The sequence below is a fragment of the Idiotropiscis lumnitzeri genome, chromosome 7 (assembly GCF_059441095.1).
Source record: "Idiotropiscis lumnitzeri isolate Australia: NSW breed Sydney's pygmy pipehorse chromosome 7, RoL_Ilum_1.0, whole genome shotgun sequence".
Taxonomy (NCBI): domain Eukaryota; kingdom Metazoa; phylum Chordata; class Actinopteri; order Syngnathiformes; family Syngnathidae; genus Idiotropiscis; species Idiotropiscis lumnitzeri.
The window spans coordinates 10,044,881-10,062,264 of record NC_142397.1 but is presented as its reverse complement, the minus strand read 5'-3'; the positions used below and the strand labels follow the sequence as shown (position 1 = coordinate 10,062,264).

General features: G+C 39.9%; 1 protein-coding gene across 1 annotated transcript in view; it reads right to left on the bottom strand.

Annotated features, from left to right (window-relative positions):
* Positions 1-16,825, bottom strand: part of b3gat1a (beta-1,3-glucuronyltransferase 1 (glucuronosyltransferase P) a) — a 68,126-nt gene extending 51,301 nt beyond the window's left edge. The window contains exon 1 of the mRNA XM_088300334.1: positions 16,551-16,825. The gene's annotated coding sequence lies outside the window, so the exon portion shown is untranslated. The remainder of the gene's footprint in view (positions 1-16,550) is intronic.
* Between the last annotated feature and the right edge of the window lie 559 nt (positions 16,826-17,384).

The following is a 17,384-nucleotide window of genomic DNA, read 5'->3' as shown; positions in this document are numbered from 1 at the left end:
TTTCCGTTCTAATTGTCAGTTTCTCAAGTGACTTTTCTGCCAGCATTTGAAGCTCAGAATTATTGTGCAGTCATCGAGGTATGTTTTGCTGCTAACAAATATGTTTACACTTGATGGTGTTGTTGCGCTTTTCTTTTCATTATCTTTGTAAATATTGTATATTGCAGTTGTATATTTATATTTTTGTATGTTTTATAGTTTGACGGTGACAAATTAATAAATGTCAGCTGTGTAAGAAGATTCGAGACTGTGATGATTATCTGACGGGAGTGAAACACTCTGTGCTGTTAACAAAGTGTTATCTAGCTTCAAAAAGAAAACAGTATGTATAAAAAAAAAACAACCTCATTTAAGCTTGAAGAGAAAGACTACCAAGGCTGTGTGTGTGCATGAGGTCCCAAAATGTAATTATATTAAACAATATACATAAAAATATAAATAAAAAAAGATTGCCTGAAAAACATATTATTATTATTATTATTAGTAGTAGTAGTATTATTATTATTATTATTATTATTATTATTATGATTGTAAGTTTTTGTTAAGCGAAAGCCATCCTTTTTTTCTAAATAATTACTTATTTTAGTCAAAAATAACGCTTTCAATTAAGAATTGGCAAAACTGGTTGTCAATTTTATGATATGTTGGATTGTCGACATCTGTTGAATGTAACTATGAAAGTAACTTGTAATGTAACTTAGTTCAGAAGAGCAAATAAGTAACTTTTAAAGTCAACTAATCATTATACTCTTTCCAGGTAACTGAGGCAACATTCTTTAAATCGGAATCAATTTGATTCCTTTCGATGTTAGCGGTTCCAGTTTGTTCTCTTTGTCTTCATTTGCAGAAAGAAGCGCAACCCCCCCAAAAAAATACCTCGCTTTTATGAATGTGATTTGGATTGCCTGAGAATGTTCTCAATCGTCCATTCGTCATTGATTCTCAGGGCATTGAATCGATCGCAACTAGACTGTTCTAGTTGTCTTAGAAGATAAGATGCAGGTTTCATCAGTTCATGCAACAAGACTTGGCCTGAGGCTGGTGCAGTCGTAGCCAAGACTTGTCACATGACCTGATGAAACCTATTTGGATGAGAGGCGAAACATCTTTCGAGACAACCAGCACAGTCCAGTTGTGACGGAGTCAATTCCTTGAAAGTGAGACTTGACTTGAGAATGCGTTGCATCCATCTATTAAAAAGCCTTTGAAAATATGTATTTTTTCTCAGCGTGTTAGTAATTCATGAATTCATGCCACTGAATTCCAAACTCCACAATTATTTGTGATTTCATGTATCTTAATAGCTGTATATTTCTCCTCCGCTGGCATCTTGTCCTCGATCTCGCCCATGAGGGTATCAACCCTATCCATCTAAATCGTGTGACATTGAATTCACCTAGAGGCATAGGTTCAACTCCAGATAAGCTTTGCTATCACGTGAGCTTCTGGATCCAATCGCTCTGTCGTCCGCATGCCCGCCACTACTCCACCGCACCCGCCGCCCTCCCTACTTCAATTAACAGCAATAGTTTGACCTCTTTGGTATGCCTTTGACGAGGTGAGAAACCACCTGCGTGTTAACAAATGGCTTCCAACTGGTGCTTGGGACGGTGGTGCAGGGGATGCTCTGTAACAGCTGTGTCCCAAATCAAAGCGCAACGCCTTCAGGGGGGCAGTGACGCGTGTGCAGATGGAGTCAGAATATGAAGCATCTTATGGTCTGCAAGAAAATGTCTGCAATTCCTTGATAAAGATATCAGGAATGTTGTGATTATTTATTTTTTTTTATATGGAAAAGATGGGGTTACCAAGACGGGTTACAGACCACAGTACTCATCTTACGCTGTTTTCTCATTTATTTTATCAATTGAAACTGGGCGGGGTTAAATTGGATGTGGTGGTTTCAAAATAATGTTGAACAACGTTACTCATATATTAGTACAGAGTAAAATTAAAAGGACAGTTGTAGAAAAATGAAGAGACCCGAAATGATGTAGAGGAGGTGGAACAAATACGTCATGGAGCTCCGACATGGTTGCACACAACATTGTGGCGTGATCACATGAAATTATACAAGAATGCTCGATTGCTCTCTTTTTGGATGAGGAGCAAAATGTGTAAATCCTCAAGCAATGAAAGGGCAAAGTTGGCTGAATCCAATACTTTAATGTGACTTTGAACAATTAGGTGGATAAAAGTGAAAATCTAAACTCAAAACGTATCAATGGGTGTGCCTCTCACTCGTCACTCTTCAACGTGCTCACAAGAGCAGACAAAGGTCACCTGAAACTTGGCTAACATAAATACTGCGATGTGTCACCGTCCCTTATGTCTCGTCTTCTTTCATTCTTTTATACACACTTTCCCCGTCGTTCCCTCAGTTTAACAAGCGTTTGTCAGTTGTTGATAGCTAGAAAAACCTCAGCCCTGTTACTGACAGTCACAAATGCTCTCATCTGACGTTTTGCAGCATGACAAGTAAAAAAAAAAACAAAAAGAAACCGAGGGTCTACATGGCAATTCCTCAGAAGCCACGCACCCACAAATCCATATCCATTATCGAGGCATGCGTGCTTTTCATTTGCGCTGTAGCGTGGTTAGACCTGCATTGATTTTGATCCCATTACCAACCACCCACCTTACCTTTTGACATGCTGTAATAAACCTTTTCACCATTTTTGCCTTTGACTTCTGCATGTTCCAAAAAGCCATTATCTATTGCTGTGGGCCATCTATCATATGAACGTGACAAAAGCTGTCAATATCTGTCCTGTTCAGATTTATTTCATCACTAAAAATTAAAACCTCAAGTTTAAACACAATCCCTGACGTTTGTCAATTTCTGATTCCATTTATTTAATTTCCATATGTGATCCGTCATGTTAGTATCTATAGGATAAAAACTTGGTAATTTAACATGTAAATTTAACTCACGGTTGCAAAGCAGGGTAGCCGTGCCGCTTGGTTCACAGACACGTTTTCAGAATTAAATAAAAGTTTTAAAAGCTTTCGTGATGAAATGAATACAAGACAATATAACTTCATATATATAGCGCATTTCACAACAGCTGGAGCTGTAACAAAGCGCTTTCCATATGGTGCAATAAAAATTAACTTAGGAACCAGCAAGTATCACGAAAACAGGAAAGGTCCCGAAACAGAACCTTGTGGAACACCATACAACAATGGGGCGGAGCCAAAACCACTCAGAGCGCAACCACTAATGCCAAGCTGATGCCGTATACTATACTATACTAGTCATTATGCAATACAGTACTTGATTTTTCTAACAAGTGAACCAAACGAAAAATGCTCACAGTAAAATGGTGTATAATTGTGTGAAAACATCCAGAAAAGCAGGATCAATGTACACACTTCCATTGAATACAATGGAGCATTAGTAAAGGGTCAACCTGTGAAGCATTTCTCAGTGTAAACAAACGATGTGCTTTAAATGATTATGACGAGCAAACAGAAACAAACACATTTTAATTGGTGATGGTATTTGACAACAAACCACAGCACAATTTGAAAACCTCATTCATTCTTGTGGAACAAATAATGCTCATCCTCTGCAAACTTTTTGACTTCCTGTATGTACTGTGAGTCTAAACAATTCCACACACTAGTAGTAAGACAAAAGTGCAGAAAGAAGCAGTTGTTATTTTAGATTATTTGCATAAAAAGCTGCTGGAACAGGATCCATCCATTATCTAAGCCGCTTTTCCTCCAAAGGGTAACGGATACTAGGCGGTACACACTGAACTGGTTGCCAGCCAATCTCAGGGTACACAAAGACAAACAACCATCTGTGCTAACAATCACACCGAGGGACAATTTAGACCGACCAATAAACCTACCATGCATGTTTTTGGAAAGTGGGAGGAAACGGCAGAAAACTCACACAGGCACGGGGGAGAACATGCATGCTCCACACAGGAAGGCCGGAGCCGGAATCGAACCCTGCACCTCTGAAGACGTGCTAACCTGTCGGCTACAGTGCCGCCTTGGCAAGGACAAAATAAAACATTATTTTAATACAATAACACCAATCTGGGTTTAGGATCCAAGGACGACAGCGGCCATAATTGACCAGTGTCATCAATGCAAGTGTTTTCATCAAGATCACTTGTTTGAGCCCATTATTCCAGGAGGCTGCCTCCAACGAAGCTTGACTTGATTGAAGATGAGGCTAACGTAGTAATTGCCAAGCAGTTCATATTCCATCGCAAGAATTGGAGTGGGTGATGAAGAGACGCTGCGATTCTCGGCCAAAGTGCAGCTTTCCGACTGTCTTCTCTGTATGGAAGCATGTCTGCGCAAACATACGTCTACATGCGCCCCTCTGGCGTGATTCCTCCCCTACTGAATCGATTCAGCCTCTGCTTATCTCATTAGCTTGTAGTGTGTAATCAATGACACAAGGGCATTTGTTTCGTGCCTGAAACCCGGCGCGCATTAGCGTGCATCTTGCTGTTGGAACATTGCGCAGTCTCCAGTTATCTTCAGCGGTGAGGCTGCACGCTCGGCTGAATGTCAATGAACCGAGCCTCTTGGCGTCGGTTCAAACGCTCCCGTCGCAACATCCGTGAGACGCTCGGCGTGCGGTACTGAAAAACTTGTGCGTACACAATGCAGCGAGGCACGCGTCATAGTGACAAATAACTTCTAAATCAATGAACTCCAGCTAAATAATGAGATTCAACGTTTGTAAGTGGCTTTTCCGACTGTCTTCCCAAAGTAATATCCATTCCCCCAGCCGATATAATGAAATTAATAATATAATTTATCATGAATGGGCTTGATTGCTACTAGACGATTGTTCCAGCGAGTCACATAAGGACTGCAGATCACTGATGTTAAAGCACACACACACCCACACATATACGTGCATGCCTTAGGGGAGCAGCAAATATTGTATTTCCGAATTCACAGAGCTACTTTGATCCATGTGGAGCACTTCACACGCACCCCCACATCACACAGATGCGTCACCAGACAGCCCAAACGATGGTCAGCAATGCTAAAAATACCCACGGTGCATTGCATGGATTAGAACTATCACTTTTGTCTTGTTTACTACTGCAATCACAAAAGTACGTTGTAGAGGGTAAAATATGAGAAACGGGTCTCGTGTTGAAGAGCAGACTAAAACTGCAACCACTGTAACATTTTCTCTTTGGTTGTGAACAAATGTAATAAACAACCATCCGTGCATTTTCGAAAGCCCTTGGGCTAATTAAGGTCATGGGTGAGCTGGAGCCTATCCCAACTGACTTTGGGTGAGGTGACTGATTGCCAGTCAATTACAGTTCACAAAGAGACAAACGATTATTCATGCTCACATGCACATCAATTGACAATTTTCTCGTCTTTGTCTAACCTATAATGAATGGAAAAAACCCACACAAGCATCGGGGAAACCCACAAATGCCACACAGAGAGGCGAGAGAAGGGATTTCAACCTATTACCTTGAAACTTTGAAGCAGACGGGGTAACGACCGCTCCAGCATGCTGGCAGAACGAATTTACATATGAAAACATCATAACTAGAATATTCAATTGACTGATTTGATTTATTGAGGATATAAACACATTACGAGATAAAAACAAAAATTGGAAGAAAGAAAATCATCAAGTCAAGTCAAAGAAAGATCCCAAAGTAGAACAAATACTTTCTATACACCAGATTCACATGAGAATTAAATTTCCATACTTTTTCACATTTATACTTGATGTATATAAATTTGTAACAAAATATTTTTAAACTTCCTTTTGACCACCGCAAATGATTCGCACCTTTTTAATTCATCAACACCATTGACAGACACAAATTTGCTTTGCACAAGTTCTTATCTTTATTTTTTTTTTAAAGTCACGTATGCCTCTTAATTTATAACAGAAACCCTCTCGGATTTTGAGCAGCTTATGAATATTGTGGCAACGTTGGTTTTTGTATGCTTTGCACATTATTACTGCTCTTTTAAATTTGAATAAGTCATGGAATTGCTTGATTGATTGATTGATTGATTGATTGATTGATTGATTAGTTGGTTGATTGATCATGGTGTCACTAAATTCCCACCTATTTGATTATAATTTGGAAGTGTGCCACTGAACGATCAGCCCCGGAAAGTTACTGAAGTTCAGAGGTGTATTGATCAGGCTACATTTCCTTCGATTATTGATCAGCTTCTACTCTAATAATCGTCTTATAGGCACTAATTGATCACAATGTGCGGCTTAATATATGCAGTCTGAAAAATATGTTAAATAGACGTTCCGTAAACGGCATCAGGTAGCAGCCCTTCATTTTGACTTACTTATTAGAATTTAAGTAACTTTAATTAATAGTTTTTTTTTTTTTTACTGATTTTGATTTTGCTCATAGGCTTCCCTTAAATGATCAATCTTGAAACTTTGTCCAATCATGAAAGCGTGCCCAGTCCATAAATCTGAATCCCTCCATGTTAACATGAGAGGTGTCAGTATTATGGACCACTATAACAGCTGATCTCTGATCACTATGCTCGGGACAGAGACTCCATTAAAAATTTGTTTTAAGTTTTATGATATGCTCAAGTCATGGCACAGTCTAGCTTTATGTGACGATATAATTAAAAAGCAGCACACAGTCAAAGCTCCCTGCAGTATATTACTTCTTCATATGAAATTCATCGGAGAAATTTACATCCCTTTTTAATTAAATTTTTTTGTTTCATGTGATTTTTAATAGAGCAGCATATGTATGTTGGAGTGGAAGCTACCAAGTGATGCCTGAAACAAACTGAAACAAATGTGCAACCTGTGACAACCGTGTCACCGTGTTGATGTTGGATCTGGAAAAAAGACACTCACAGGTACGCACACGACCTGCTCCAACAACAACAAAAACATCTCTCCCTTCTGGATCGCAGTAGAAGTTGGTTGAATCACATTTTCCACATGAACAGAATATCAAGGAAGAAAAAAAATGACTAGGCAGGTTCCTGTCCACATTTTAATGATGTATTTTCCGAGCTTGCTGGTTTTTACCGCGGGAGCAGGCGACACGTATGTATTTGTGTGACTCACAGATGAGATGAGATGTCGGCAAACAACCATGCCATTTTGTGCTTAAATCCCAAAGAAAAACAATCTTTGTTTTCGATCATATTTGGACCCGAGGGCAAGTTCGTCATTGTACAGTGACAATGAATGCATCTTTGGCTTTGAAGTTAAAAATTAAGAAAATAAAGTTGCATTTATGACCCTTTGATTAATCACGCTGAACCTCGTCCCCTTTTTTAAATGCCTTTCTTTTTTTTCTGATTGTTTTTACTTAATTTTGTATCATCAGAAAAAAAAAGATGTACAACTAGTCCAATACATGCCAAGCAGACATAATTGGATCATTTTTTACTCTGAAAAGATGAGAAAAATATCTCTTAGAAATTTTGGCAGGATATGTCAGGCCAATAAGGAACATGCGCCAATCAGTAGTGGTGGGCAAATGAAGCTTCAAATCTGCTTCATGAAGCAGTTGTAGTATTTTTGGACTCCAGCAGATGGCACTCTCTGTTCAACATTGTGCTGAAAGCACACTGACTTGCCGTTTTTTTTAAATTCTTTATTTAAACCAACAGTGCCATCTACAGGACTAAAAAAATACAACAAATGGTTCATGAAGCAAATTTGAAGCTTCATTTTCCAATCACTACCAATGAGATCATTGACCATCTTATGTCACATGACTCCACATCAATAGGCCTCTTGCTTTGTAAAGAAAGATGTGTGGTATAGTTGAACAAGATCAGTTGAGAGTTGAACTCTCAAAAAAAACAAGGTTGACACTTAATTTGGCTGTTTCTACAGAATCCGCATCATTGTCATCTTCATACAAAAGCTGAAACAATACAAGAGCTTAGAAGTTAGTTGAGAGGCTCTATGCGCAATTAAATGCACACAACACAGCAGCTTAACCACATTAATTATTTATCATCCTTAATTATCCCGCCAGGCGACAGGATCAGTCAGGCTCATGCGGTTAAATCAGAATATGCTTCCGTAGTCTCATTCTTAAGGCTGCTAGGTACAATACTCACTTGTGTTCCTCCCCCCCAAAAAAACCAAAAAAAAACATTTGGTGTGTGAAAGTAAAACAAAAAAAAATCACCATGACACTTGTGTAAGAATTTGGCTTCATAATGAGTGAATGAGGCCTAATATTCCAGCAACCTCGTTAGATGACCGTTTTATCTCGCCGGGCTTGATCGACATTTTGTTTTCATTAAAATTGGGGGATTTACAACAAAGCCTGAATCCTCTTAAGAAGATAATTATGAGAGCTTGCTTGTGTCGCAAAAGCAGGCCTGTTTTTGTCGTTAGGTGGTGTGCGCCCTTGCATTTACCTAATCTTTGAGTCATTACTGAAGCCGTCCCTAGAAGGACGGATGTTTACCACGCAAACAACTTAAAAACAATCAGGCAGTCTGTGCCAGTAACAATTACAAAGAAAATTTGCCAAGAAAAACAAGAACAATATAAATTATTTCGCTATGATTTTACTCAAAGTCTTTCACCATCAGTTAGACAATGTGCGTCACTTGTATGCCGCTGTGGAGCAATTAAACCAAGAGCACTATCTGTTCTATATAACACCATGGTTATTACATATCTGACCAATTGCATTGAAGTATGGGGAAAATGTCGGTCAATTTTGATTTACAAAAAAAAGAGTTGTAAATCCACGATTTCTTCGGTTAAAGTTAGATCGTAGTATTCTTCAATTAATGTTTAAAACTCACAATAAGACCTTGCCAATCAACATTCAAAACGATTTGAAAAAAAGAGAAAGCAAGTACAAGTTAAGAGGAGCAGAGATATTTTGAAAAACAAGATTCAGGACTAAACTGATGGAATGTTGAATTTCTCATTTAATCTCATAAAAAAAATAACTAAAGCCAGTCTGTTTAATAAATATGAAATATGTTAATTTTTGTTAGGTCGTTATACCGGTGTCACTTTGTGTTTCTATGAACGGCATTAACTGAATCGTAACTTGGGAATTAAATGTGGTATTTTTGTTGTTAATGTAAATGTAGTTAATATAAGATCAAGTTATTTATTTATTTTTTTTTTCTTAGGTAACTTCATTTTGGGAAGAAACGGGCTAGATAAAATTAGACGTCTTTCTGCTCCATTTAATTTCTAGCTCGGAAAACATTTGTACTCCTATATTTGTTTCTTCATCTCTCTAAATGAATGAAATAAATTGGGGAAATGGAAAATAAAATTGGAAACAAGCTTGTCAATGAACAATACGTGCTTCCTAAACCTTTATTTGGATTTTTACAGCCACCGTGGATAAATGTGCGGTTTCCTAGGCAATAACAGGCACATAATGATGATTACAAGCCAATATCCCATTAATAGTCTTTGAAATCATTATTTTGAGGTAAATTGATGGATTTGTCCATTCATTTTTACCAGCATTATTTCAATCCGAATACTCATGAAATTTATTTCAGGGTGTATTTTCTCACATTTCCGTTCCAGATTTTTTATTTTTTTTTGCTGACAAGAACTGAGAACACAAGAAAACACCGCAAACGACATGAAAAATATATTATTGCCCAAATAGTATCTTGTCTTCTTTAATGACAATCCAAACCTAAAAATCCTAATTCTGTATCGCACACAGTATGCTGAGACACAGTCATCGTGTTATCATGAGCCAGAAAACCTTGACGGATCGACCGTGTGCCTTGTTTAAAGAGTCCTCTGTGTTTATTAGGTCGCATCCCGATGATGAGTGCAGAATGTTGACGGGAGTTGACCTCTGTCATTATGCCAATAGATTATCTCACCGCCTGGTGACCTCAGCTGCCCACCGTTAGATAGAATTTATAGTGGCTCCTGTACGGTTCGCCTGCATGTTACACTTCCATCAGACCACACTAAGCTCCTTTTCCATCTATTCCATGTAATTGAATCAAATTCGGGGAGAGTTGATGATGATGAGTGGGGGGGGTTGTCTGTCGTCTCTGCGTTTTCACTGTGGCTGTGTGAGAGGGAGAGAGCCGGAGGAGCTTTGCTTATTGTTTTTTGTAGCATACGTGTGTTTGTGGGGGCGGGCGTCTTTATATTAATACACCATGTGACTGCGCCTCCAGTAGCATCCAACCACTGTCTCCTAATCTCTAGCAGGCCTGATGAATGTGAACACAAGTGACACTGCACCGCCAGCTGTCCCGAATACTAACTCCTATTTCCCAGACAGCAGCACTTGCCTCAGGCTGCATGGCCAAGTACAAATACACATAATGAGATTATGTTTAAAAAAAAAAAATCATTAAGAATAAAGGGAGAGGGGGTTTATATGAATTGTTTGGCATTAGTGACTGAATTCGTAAACAGCAATTCAAGCGTTAGTCCGCTACATATGTTTTTTTTGTTTTTTTTTAACTCTGAAGCAAATGATAGGAATTTGTATAAACGACATATGTTTTTTTTTTTTTAAGTATAAAAGTAGATTTGTTTTCTACGGAAGAGGATTCGGGTCAGTGAAGGGGAAAAAAAAGGTTGGAAGGATTCTGAATTTATTCTCAGAATTCTGACTTTAAAGTCAGTATTCTGAGAATAAAGTCAGAATCCTTCCAACCTTTTTTTTTCATTCATGGCCCTGATCCTCTTCCGTAGTTTTCCTTCATAAAAATTACTTTAGAGTAAAAAATAATTTTAAAAAATGCTAACAAAATATTGATTGGGTTGAAGATGCACTTCAGTCCAGTTCTTAATGTACTTAATGTACATTGCATGCGGCAAATGGCAAACATATATATTTTTTTAGGAATGGAATATTTTTCCATCCATTCCCCCCAAGGTAACCGGTAGTGATGAGAAAATGAAGCTTCAAATTCGCTTCATGAACCATTTGTTGTATTTTGGAGTCCTGGAGATGGCACTGTTGGTTTAAATAAAGGGTTTAATAAATGTCAAGTCAGTGTGCTTTCAGCCTAATGTCGAAGTCCAAAAAAACTACAACTGTTCCATAAAGCAGATTTAAAGCTTCATTAACCCATCACTACTAACCAGTCTACCGCGTACTGCCTGAATAGTTTTCCAAAGAAATTTAAAAAAATGAAATTTGCAGAAGCAGTCATCAGCACGCAACCTCCCGCCTTAGAAGACACCGACACTCCGAAGGGTGAAGATGTCAGCAAATAAATCCAGTAAATATGTGACAATCATCTACATGGTCTGGTGGGTCACTGCCGTACTTGGCCCCAATGCAAGCGGACTTGCAATTGATCATGTCGTTTTAACGTGATTAACGAAGTCGAAACCAACTAACCGCGAATGAAAGCCCAACTTGTAGCCTCGTGTTTTTCACACTTGGCAGAGGTGAAAATGTATTCACATTTGGTCGTGCATTATTTATCAGCTTGTTGGAAACAGTAGAGCGAGGAAGCAAATCTAACTTCCATCTGACTGGCGTCACCTCACTCTTGTGATTGTGATGTTGTAGAGTTCGAGTTCCTCTCTCTCATCTCAGACTCTTCACCCTACCTGTCATGTCCTTCACTCTTGATGGCAGCCTTTGTCATCTTGCCGAAACAAATTCTGATAAAAATGCATCTTATTATTCCGTGTTGCTGTTCAAGAGGCTGTGACGCACTTCAGGTAAAAAAACAACCACAGTCCCCAGAGGGGGGGGGGGGGAAGCTGCCTGAGGGAAAGTAACCAGTCTTGCCACACACACGGACGGACATGTTATACCATGAGCACTGGAAAAGCAAGAAAATATCTTGAAATGATTGTAATTAGCTCTCACTGTAGAATATCCAAGTGTGGGCAGCCTTTGGAAATGAACATCAAGTTTGATGTGATTCACATTGACAAGCAAGGTGTGTCAGAAAAGTTCCAGGACTGGAGAAGCAAATCCCAACAAGTTTTCTCTCCTTTGAAGCAATGCCACTAAATTCAAAGTCACATCCCAGCCATCTCTGCCAAGGTTTTACACACTCCTGGAAGGATTCTATGACATTGCAAACACTGTAGAATCTCTTTACAGACTTTGCTGGTTGATCTTCTGGCGCTGTGGCAAGAACTCGCAGCTGACAAAATCCCACACATTGAAGAATTTGATCAACATGACTTTGATTTTGGACTTTGACTGTCTTTTTTTTATTCAGGCTTGCTGACGTTGGACTTTTCAACTGAAGTTTCTGGCTTCATATTCATAGACGCCCCTTAGCAAGTCTGGTCTCATTGCTTTCATTATCGCTCACTCTGCTCATTGCGTGACGACCTGACATGCAGTTTCATGGCTGTAGAGATCTACAGGTACTATTAGGTACTGAAGGTACATGGGACCTGAAGAGGAAAGCCCGTAGTTCGTAGTTGGGATTTAAAATATATCATTTTGTGACACCAGTCCTGGAACCTTTCACGGGCACTTTGAAAAACGACACGGCTTTTATAGCATGTGTGTTGCTGAAATCGTCAGTGTTTATTGCGATTGTTGTTTGCCGGGTTTTCTGACTGGCAGCCGCACAGTATTACTGTACATGACTCATCCTCTGACCTTAACATCAAATTGTTACTTGTAACATTGAATATGAACACAACCTTAGACGATGAGCCGCATGCGGTTTTACCAAGACAACATCTGTATTCAATCAAAGCTTAATGTCTCTCTGTAATTTTCTTTTTGTAATCTTTTTTTCCCCCTTCACTTTTATGGAGATGTACTGTGATTGGTTGAAATAGCAATACTGCAAATTACTCTGTGCTTTCCATCCCAGTTTATAGCGTCTGACCTGCAGCTGCCACCATAACTACTGTATCGAGTCCAAATGGATTGCAACCACCACACAGTTACAACAACATTACTGCAATGTTTTTTTTTTTATTTTATTTATTTAACCATGACTTTCATCAAAATCATTCTTTCAGCCAAACAATGCACACGCTGTGCATGTAGCTTGGGGGAGATTTTTGTTAGAGAACACTGTCTTCATTGTTACAAGCAATTGTTCTTCTTTCCAGTGAAACAAAAGCAACTAACACCTCCTTTGCAGAGGAGGATCTATTTTATATTTAGCGATTTTGAGCATCCATCACTTGCAGTTTTTAGCTTCCGCAGCACCCACTGCTGTGTTTTTTCCTCCTCTCTGTACAGGTGAGATTAAATTGCAGGCACCCACATGCTGGCCCGCTGTTTCAAACTTCCACAGTCTTGTCATTAGCTTCCCAAACATTTGCATAGAGCCTAATCCCACCTTCTTGTCAGGCTTCATACATGTTATTACAATGTGCAATGACCTGTGAAATGCTGCCGACGTATCAGTGATGAGCTGAGTGTGTGTGTGCGCACATTTAAGTGTGTGTCCTACAAGCATGACAACATACTGCATAACACTTGCACTGCACCGTGTGATGCAGTGTATGTCATTATGTTGTACAAATAGACCCGCGCAAAAGATAATGATGTCATTTTAAAAACAAGATACCCTTGATTCAGTCATTGTGTCAAATTGTGCCCTTCTTTGTTGCATGCTAATTATATCCAATCAAACATTTCAGAGCCTTTTATTCTATGTGACCAACTCGCTGTTTATTTGAATTCTAGTCAACACAAGTTAAGGACAAGAAGTAGATTGATCGATGTAAAGGTACACTTGTCAAATGTGCTTGCCGCCTAGTGGTGAACTAAGAGAATGCAACCACCTATGTTTGAAGTATGCACACTACGGTGCCTCGGAGAGACCACACTTTGCAAGCCAACTACCAATTTCTTCAGCAGAGGTGCAAGCAAACTGTGAGTTGTCTCCTTTGTAAGTCCGTAGCAGAAAAATGGCGCCAAAACATGTCAGCCTCCTTTAAGGTGTGGCGTGCCCCATGGAATAAAATTTGCAATTAATAGACCTACAATTATATCTAAAAAATTTAAACTGATGTGGTAGAACATATTTATGGCATATTATTAAAATGAATTGTGTTTTTTAAATGTATGAACAATGCAAAATCTAAACTTTCCACACACTGTCCCTTAAGATAAAAGTTAAAAGTTCAAACCAGAATGTGCTTCATCAAAGAACTCCATTGAAATTTCAAACAGTTTTGCCAAAGTTTTGGATATTTTCAAAGTCAAAGCACGTACTTCAAAAAATTTACTCATTAGGCGGCTAATCAAATATTCATTCAAGACTTAATTTATGTATCTTATATTTAACATAGTGTAACAGGATAACGTAAAAGAACCTCACAGTTCAGCGGTCATGGGTTCGATTCCCGCTCCGGCCTTCCTGTATGGAGTTTGCATGTTCTCACCGTCCCTGTGTGGGTACTCCGGTTTCCTCCCACCTTCCAAAGACATGCATTGTAGGTTGATTGAACATGCCAGATTGTCCCTAAATGTGATTGTGTGTATTTTTCATAGTGTTTTGTATTTAAAAAAAAATGGCAAAATGATTTAGCTAATGCATCCACAAGTTAAAAGTTCAGTTGTGGTGCAAGTCAATTCTATTCTTTTGTATGTCCAATAACTGCAGCCTCATGCGACGCATTTGTGGACCCTTCAGCCACGGACGCAGATGACATGACAAGGTGTCCGCTTCTAAAAGTGAGATGTGGATGCTATTTGCCGACATTGGCACACTGAGCAGAAACTAAATATATGCACGGTCAAAAGAGTGCAGTGCTACAGGAGCACGCTGACACCAGTGTTGCAAACAGCTGGGGGCAACACACACGCACATACAGTAAATACAGCACACTCACGCCTTTCACTGCATGGAAGCAATAGAGGAAGGACAGCCAAGATATGTTCATGCATTTACCATATCAAACAAATGAGGAGCAGATTAAAGCAGTGACGGTTGGATTAGTTGGGTATGTCAATTTCATAGATGTGTTTTTTTATGAATTGAATGAGGAGAGAACATATCAGGGTTCATTCCACCACGCAGCGTGCAAGTGACAGCACCGGATTGAAATAGCTCTCGCATTGCACACGGACATGTATAATTATTTCTAAAATGAGATTAACTGAACGTTATTATGATGAGTGACCATACTGAGTTGCATTCATAAGTCAGTTCTGGTCTTTGTGGCACGTCAATTAAAAAAAAAATAAATCAATGAATAAATCACAGCATATTTTAGCCAGTGCGCCTGATGTCATGCTGGGTGTCAGCTGCCTGCCACTGAACCAGTCAGAACTTCCAGGCACTTGGACTGATGCATACTGACACATGACTAAGGATTTAAAAGTGGAGTTCAGACCTTTGGCACTATATTCACATCGTGGAAGCTTTTTTCCTATGGCGCAAAATGCCTGAAGTCACTGCAAAATTACTTTGTACACATAGTGATGCAGGTGAATAAATATTTGGAGGAATTACAATAATAGAGATGCTCTTGCGGCTTGCTTGCAATGCCGTAGTCAGAAATACATCAGCCTGTAAAATAAATTAGGATGCTTTTAGTGTCCCTGACGACATTTCTCTGTAATCTTAATTTTACACATATAAGAATCCATTCATCCATTTTCTATACCGCATTGACCTCACTGGGGGTCGCGGGTCTCCCAGTTGTAGATTAGTAGGAGGAAGCCGGAGCGAACACCACACAGCAATGCCAGAACTCAAGACTCAAATACTAAGCCATTGTTGGTGAAAATGAACGCTTTTTAGGTAGCTGACCAGTCCAGCCTCTTGTGCAAAGTCAGCTACTGTACGATAGGCTGTAGCTCATTGGTGTCCCCATTGAAGTGCGAGAGAAAACGGGAATTTTGACTATTGCGATTGTGCCGTTCCTTCTTCCTGACACCGAACGCACCTGGATGGTCTAATATGACGGAAAAGGGTTGACAATAAGAAGTCAAAGGGCACTGAGTCTATAAGTACATTTTATGGCAAACAGTCAAGGTTCTTTCTTGGCAGGTATCAGAGACACAATCGTACAACCTACTCAAGCTTCCCTTTCCCTGCGCCTCTTTTTGTTTGCCTCTGCAGACAAGTTGTTAAGCGAGGAAAAGGTAGCGCGGTGCTCCCTTGGGTCACGAGCGAAAGTGGGTCTGTCAGGTTTTGAGCTTGAGAAAACTCTCATCAATGTGGGCAGCCTTCTCACCAGATTAAACTTCTATCTTGTTTCGATATGGGACTGTGAATTCATCAGCTTAACTCACGCAATCCAAAATAAGCAGACCTTATGTGCATCTCCTCAGCTGCTCAGTTAAGAGCAAATCGCCACAATTGCTATCTCAGCATGCTCATCCCGAGGATTATCTCCCCATCCTTTTCATCAAGACTCTTCTTCGTCTTCTCGCAAGCGCTTCCCAAAGCTCTGCCCGCTGCAGGCATGCATGCAACACAGCGTGCTCGTCCCCCTGTGTCGTGCACAACCGCAACCAAGGGACAAAGATTGCAATCTCCTCCTCCTCGCCTGATCAGCATGGAAATTGCCTCATGTCTGTCAAAGCTCCTTTGCATCCATTCAAGTGGGACCGGATCAGACAGAGGAAACAGGAAGATAAATTGAGCTTTTTTTTTTTTCTCTTTACCTTTTCAGCGACTTCAGTGTGCGACTGCTATTCCCAGTTCGTGCGTGCGGCAGGCAAGCCGGACTCCCATTCTTTCCAGAATTCCTGGTTTTGTCCCCGCTGCGTTTTTTTGTGTCCCCCTCCGTCTTCTTCCGGCATTCAAAGCATCCTTTTCTTTTATTCTCTCATCCTCGTGATAGAGGTGTTTTTTTCCCCCTTCTGACTCCCAGGATGTGTTTCCTTCCTTTTCCTTTTTTGTCTTCTGTGATGTGTTTTATTCAGTGGCTTCACCGCCCCCCCCCTTCTTTCTATTCCTCCCTCCCTTCTGTTTTTGTCCCCCTCTGCCTCTCTGCTGCCGGTTGGCTGGCTGGTCCACTCTGAAGCCGACCGCTCTATCGAGACGGATGAGGCGGATCTACGCGTGCGAAGGCATATGTGAATGTGCTTATGCTAGAGGGGGGGGTGGGTTGGGGCGGTCGGGGGACGAAAGTGGCTTCTTAGCTGAGACTGAGACCACCCCTCTTCCTCCTCCCTTCTTGAGATGGGCTTCCGAATGGCATCTACCATTAAAACCTCAAAATAGGGTGGGTTGCTTCTGGGGGGAGAGAGAGAGAGAGAATGTGAGCGAAAACACATGATGGAAAAGAAGGCAATTGGTAAAAACGCATAAAGAAAGTCTGTTTAAATGTGCTGAAAATCATATTGCTCCTACTTCCTCTGTAATGATATCTATCACTGGTGTTATGATGAGAATTATATTCTGTACGAGTGTACCTCATCTTCCAATCCCAAATTGAAGTTGTTTTCAAGAGAGCATCTTGCACACAACTGTTGTGCAATAACAGAGAATATGTT